The sequence below is a fragment of the Marmota flaviventris genome, unplaced genomic scaffold (genome assembly GCF_047511675.1).
Source record: "Marmota flaviventris isolate mMarFla1 unplaced genomic scaffold, mMarFla1.hap1 Scaffold_48, whole genome shotgun sequence".
Taxonomy (NCBI): domain Eukaryota; kingdom Metazoa; phylum Chordata; class Mammalia; order Rodentia; family Sciuridae; genus Marmota; species Marmota flaviventris.
The window spans coordinates 1,214,894-1,221,948 of NW_027288296.1; positions in this window are offsets into that span (position 1 = coordinate 1,214,894).

Genomic DNA, 7,055 nt, shown 5'->3' on the forward strand with positions numbered 1-7,055 from the left:
TTAGTGAGATCCTGTCTTAAAATAAAAGAAAAGGGGCTGGGGATGCAGCTCAGTGGCAAAGCGCTTGCGTGATGTAGAGAGAGGTCCCGGGTTCAACCTCTATGACCACAAAAAATGAAAAGCAGGAGAAGCCAAAACCTCAAGATGAGGAGGCTGAGGCAGGTGGATTGCAACTTTGGAGCCAGCCTCAGGAACATAGGGAGTCCCTGTTTCAAAATAAATAAATTAAAAAAAAAAGGACTGGGAATGTAGCTCAGTGGTAAAATGCCACTTGTTTCAAACCCCAGTACCAGAAGAAAAACCCCCATCAACAACAACAATACAACCTCAAGGCCAGGTTCCTGGGGAAGAAGCCCTCAATCTGCCCAGACACTGGCACACTGGGAAAGAAGCAGCCAGACCCATCCTTGTGGGTGGCTGCATGTGTTGCACCTGGCTACCTGACAGATTCAAGGAGAGCACATGGCCATTGCTTCCTTACTGCCCCCTTGACAGGATGCCCAGGGAAACATGGATTCCACAGATAGATGTATCATTAAATGCAACAAAAAATGCACAATGCTGAGGCCCTGGGTTCAATCTCAAGCACAAGTGCACAGAAAGCATACTGTCTCCTTGGTAGACCTAAAGCAGTAATCTTCTAAAAAGCAAACACAAGTCTGTCTCAAGGGAACATGAGATGGGGGAGTGCCTGAATGAAAGGAGGGAATTTACAGTTATGTGGTTGGCTCTCTCTAAAATGGCATTGACCTTGGCGGTGGTGTGCTGAGAGCCACGGCCAAGTCTGTATGGCCCCTGGCATTTTGCCAACAGTATTGATTGACAGGCGAGGCATTACTATCCTCCTCTGCCGCAACTTTTGAGTTCTCGCACTATTTTGGAGTTCTCGTGGGGATTTCCGGGGATTCCCCGAGAGTTCCCATTGGTTGGGGAAGTGCAGGAGGAGGGATTTCCGGGAGAGATATTTCTGGCTGGGGGTTCCTGGACAAGCCGCCTGGCGTTCGGGAGGATTCCCCGGGAGCTGTGTGAAGTGTTTTCCTGCAGTTCAAGAATAAAGTTTGTTCCTGCTTCAGTGGCTCGTGATTTGTGCCCAGCCAGACTGCGGCATTTGGCGGCCCATGCGGGGAACATCTGAAGCTTCGAGGTAAGTGAAATTGCTTGCCCCTAAAGGAAGGCGAGAGAATGGGTGACCATTTTAAAAAACAATGTGTTCTTGTTTTGTGTTTGTTTCAAGCTGCCTATCCCTAGAATTTTCTCAGGCAGATTGGGAAAAATGGTTGGCTCAAGGTTTGAAGTTGTTAGCCCCTGAGGAAGAGATAGAAATAGACCACAAGTGCACATATCAAGAAAATAGGAAAATTGATACAACGATTTTTTGTTCCGTTTTTGTTTCATTCTGTTTCGGTTTTGTTTTGTGTTATCTTATTGGGTTGCGTTATCTTTATAACAGATTAGAAATTAGTAAAAAACAAACTGAAAGAGTGTTAAGTAAATTGTTAGAGGTTCAGACCATGGAGAAAGACATTTTAGATCAAGCAAAAGAGAAGGTCTCTCAAGCTAGTCAGATAGAGGAAGAAAATTTAAAGGAAGAAAGCTTAGAGGAGAAACAGCTATTAGGGAAAAAGCTACAACAGGAGGCTGCTACTAACACCGTTCTATCACCAGAGGGCATAATTCAACCAACAGCTCCCCCTATGGAGATAGCTGAGTGGCCCTCAAACCCCGTAGTTGATAGATGGGATCCTGAGACAGGACCTCAAAGATTAGCATGCCCTGTACTTGAGCAGGCAGGAGGGCAGCGAATTCACCGTACTTTAGATTTCAAAACAGTGAAGCAGTTAAAGGAGGCTGTAACAACCTATGGTCCTCAAGCACCGTTCACTGTAAGCATGGTCGAATCCATTACCAACTTGGACATGACGCCAGCAGATTGGGCTAGTATGTGTAAATCTGTGCTAAATGGAGGACAATATTTGTTATGGAAGGTTGCCAATGAGGAATTTTGCAGGGAGACAGCTAGGCGAACTGCAGCAGCCGGTTACCCTCAAAGAAATCTAGATATGTTGTTAGGAAAAGGACCTTATGAGGGTCAACTGCAACAAATTGAATATGATCCTGGCGTATACACACAAATTGCTGTAGATGCGGTTAGGGCATGGAAAACTTTACAGGGGCATGGAGATTTACAAGGTCAATTATCTAAGGTAATACAAGGAACTAATGAACCTTACGCTGAATTTGTAGATAGGCTTATTCAAGCAGCTTCCAGAATTTTTGGGGATACAGAACAGGCAATGCCATTTATAAAACAACTGGCTTATGACCAAGCAAATTGTTGCTGCAGAGAGGTCATTAGACCATGGAGACATGAAGATTTAAACACATATATTAAATTATGTAGAGACATTAATGAACAAGGGCAAGTCTTAGCAGCAGTACAACAGGCTTTAGATGCCAGGCCAAAAACATGCTATAATTGTGATCAAACAGGACATTTTAAAAAGAGTTGCCCCATAGGAGGAGGGTTTAACAAAGCTAGGTATCAAAGGAATAGAATACCGGGTATTTGCCCATGATGCCATAGAGGGAAACATTGGGCTAATGAATGCCATTCTCAAACCACCATAGAGGGTATTCCATTATCAAAAAACAGACAAGGACCAGGTGTTTACCCACGATATCGTGGAGAAAGGCAGCGGGCTCCATTGTCAAAAAACGGACAGGGGGACCCAATGCTCCAGGGCCCATGACCACAAATGTACGGGGCACTGGAGGAACCCAGAAACACCATGGAGGAACCCAGCAACACCATCAGCGTAGTGCCCAGGACACATTATCCATCAGATCTCTCATCAGACGAACCAGAGGGAGCGCATGGTTGGACATCTGCGCCTCCGCCAGAGCAGTACTAACTCCAGAGATGGGAATTCAAATCATTCCCACAGGAGTAAAAGGACCTCTTCCCCAAGGAACAGTAGGCTTATTGTTAGGACGCAGTTCTTCTACGCTAAAAGGACTTATGATAAGTCCTGGGGTAATTGATCCCGATTATGAAGGTGAAATAAAAATTATAGCTAGTTCTCCAAAGGGTATATCAGTAATTTCACCAGGAGATAGAATAGCACAGTTATTAATAATACCCAGCCTACATGATAAATTTTCCAGTAGTACTATAGAAAGAGGTTCCAGGGGATTAGGCTCCACAGGTGTAGATTGGGCTATGCTGTCTTTAAATTTAGATTCTCGCCCCATGCTAAAACTAAATATTCAAGGACATGAATTTAATGGGCTACTGGATACAGGTGCAGACCTTAGCATCATATCTCGTCAAGAATGGCCAAAACATTGGCCGTTACAACAAGCCACTCAAATGCTTCGAGGCCTAGGAGTGGCAACTAATCCCCATAGAAGTGCAATGGTATTAGATTGGAAGGATCCTGAAGGATGTGAAGGAACTATACAGCCATATGTATTGGATCATCTTCCTATAAATTTATGGGGACGAGATGTCCTAGATCAATTAGGTTTGACATTAACAAATAACATCAATCCAAATGCGCCCACTATTAGGGCTAGACAAGGTTTCAGGAAAGAAAAAAGTTTAGGAGAACAAGGCATAGCAGCACCAATTCAAACAGATCAAGCAATAAATAGACATGGACTGGGTTTTCAGAAGGGGTCACTGAGGCAATCAAAATTACTTGGAAATCAGATAGACCAGTATGGGTTCCTCAGTGGCCCCTGACTAAAGAAAAGATACAAGCAGCCCATGACCTGGTCAAACAACAATTAGCGGAGGGACATATACAACCTTCCGTATCTCCTTACAATACTCCCATTTTTGTCATTAAAAAGAAATCTGGTAAATGGAGATTATTGCAAGATTTAAGAGCCATTAATAATGAATGAGATGGTTATTATGGGACCTGCTCAATCGGGGATTCCTAATTGTCTGCTTTGCCAAAAACCTGGTACGTTTTAGCTATAGATATTAAAGATTGGTTTTTTTCAATTCCAATTCATCCTGAGGATAGTCCACATTTTGCATTTACTATCCCTGCACTGAATCATGAAGGTCCTGATCAGAGATATGAATGGAAATTACTCCTTCAAGGGATGGCTAACAGCCCAACTATGTGTCAAATTTATGTTAACAAAGCAATCCAGCCACTTAGAAATCAAAATCCTAAACTACAAATATTTCACTATATGGATGATGTATTGCTAGCACACAAAGATAAAAACACATTGCTAGAATGTTATGCCACACTTACAAATTTATTAAAAAAATTATAATCTAGAGATAGCAATAGATAAAGTACAATTAAATTTTCCAATTAATTATTTAGGAGTTCTATTATCCTCAACCATGGTCCGTCCACCAAAAATTCAAATATGAGTAGATCAACTCAAATCACTTAACGACTTTCAAAAGTTATTAGGAGACATAAATTGGATAAGGCCTTATCTAGGCATACCAACAGGAGAGTTGGGACCTTTATTTGATATCCTAAAAGGTCCATCAGATCCAAATTCACCCTGCATGTTAATGCCTGAAGCAAGAAAGGCATTAAGAATTATTGAAACATATATGGAAAATATGCATTTGGATAGAATTGATATAAGTTTGCCTTTATTATTTATTGTACTACCAACAAAAAATATTCCTACAGGAGTATTTTGGCAAGAAGGTCCATTATTATGGATACATTTATCTTATTCTCCTAACACTATTCTTACTAGGTATCCTGAGGCTGTAGGACAATTAATACTCAAAGGAATAAAAGCAGCAAAGGTAGTGTTTGGAATTTCTCCCAATAAAATTATTACTCCATATACTATGGATCAAATTGATGAGTTAGCTAATGAGTTAAATACTTGGGCAATAATCATGTGTAAATCTAATGTTTCATTTGATAACCACTTTCCATCTAATCCTTTGTTGTCTTTTTGGTCTTCGCATCCTGTAGTTTTTCCAAAAATGACAAGAAAAACCCCTATCATGAATGCTCCAAATGTATTCACTGATGGGTCAAATAATGGTACAGCAGCAGTAGTTACCCCTGATCAAACTTTTACATTTTTAGTACCCAAACAGTCAGCTCAAAAGGTAGAGCTTAATGCAGTTTTACAAGCTTTTGTGATATTTAAAGATTCTGTATTTATTTTCTGATAGTCAGTATATAGTTAATGCTATAGTATCCCTTGAAGATGCTGGCAGGATTTCCCCTTCCTCTACTGTTTTCTCTTTGTTTTCTGCTATACAAAGTCTAATCTGGGACAGAAAAGATCCATTCTTTATAGGACATATCAGAGCACATACAGGATTGCCTGGAACCCTTAGTTTGGGCAACGATTTAGCAGATAAAACTACACATGACATACATATTTTCTCTACACTAGAAGAAGCTACACATTTTCATAAAAGGTTCCATGTCAATGCTAATACTTTACAAAAGCGTTTTAAAATAACTAAGGAACAAGCTAGACAAATAATAAAACAATGTCAAAATTGTGTGACCTTTTTACCACAAGTTAATCTTGGAGTCAATCCTAGAGGACTGATACCTAACCATATTTGGCAGATGGACGTCACACACTTGCCAGAATTTGGAAAATTAAAATATTTGCATGTTACAGTTGATACTTCTTCTGGATTTTTGATGGGCTCCCTTCATTCCAGAGAAAAAACTAAAGATGTTATAGCTCATTGCTTACAAAATTTTGCCACTGTGGGTGTTCCAAAACAGTTAAAAACAGATAATGGTGCTGGTTATACTTCTACCTCTTTTAAACAATTTTGCTCATCATTTGGCATTACTCATATAACAGGAATCCCATACAATCCTCAGGGAGAAGGCATAGTTGAAAGAGCTCATCAAACTATTAAAATGTACTTACTAAAGCAAAAAGAGGGAATTGGAAAGGGGTATATATCACCCAAAGATAAACTTAAAATAACCCTTTTTACTCTAAACTTTTTAAATTTGGATTCATCAGGGCTTAGTGCTGCGGAAAGGTATATGTGTCCAGAAAATGTACATAAGCCTAAGGTACTTTGGAAGGATATTCTAACAGGACAATGGAAAGGTCCTGACCCAGTGATTGTCTGGAGTCGGTGTTCTGTTTGTGTTTTTCCACAGGGAGAATAGCAGCCAATCTGGATTCCAGAGAGATTAACTAAAACAATTTCTACAGACCAAAAGGAAGATGATTTGACTCAAATCCATAACAGCTGATATCCAGAACTCCAGTTTGGCTATTCTTACATCTGCGACAGTGATTAACCAGGATGCTTTTTTCAATATTTATTTTATTATTTGCCTTTTCCCACATCATAAAGTTCTATTTTATTTTTGAGCTCATACAGACCTAGGTTAATGTTTTTCTGATCAGTTTTATTTTTTGACTGTGGAGTTTTTAAGCATTGCAATGGAGATTTCACCTAGGTAAAGCTACAAGGCCTTTACTATTGTCTTATGTGTTGTATGTTATGTGTGCACACTTCTGTTTTGTGTTGTATGTCTGTATGTGCGTATGTCCATATATCATATATGAGGAGCGCTCATGAATAAATGGATCCAAGTTTTTTTATTCAAGTGATTTTAATGGTTTAATTTAGATTGGGTAAACAGCTGTTGAAAATTGTTTTAATGTGTGAACAAATAAGGAGGTTAACAGATCTGTTTGTTTACTTTCAACTTTCCTTCTCATTATATTTAATAATTCTGTTCAGAATAATGTAAATTGTTCAAAAAATTGTTTTCTTAGTGCCTGTTGGAATGTTACATAATTTTTTTCTTAGCATCATTGCCAGAATTCCTATCTTCATCCCAGTGCTGGTGAAGACAAACATAAAACCAAACTACAGCTTCTTCGATAGTTATCACAACAAACTGTATAAACTGATGCATCAATGAATAATAACTCAACAAGTAATGCTCAATCAAGGAGTCGATTTACTTTGGGAGGAAATGGACATATTGACAGATTCCTCTGCTCTGAACTGCTTGCAGAACTTGCCTGGACTATGTATCACTTGTATGCATTGTGAA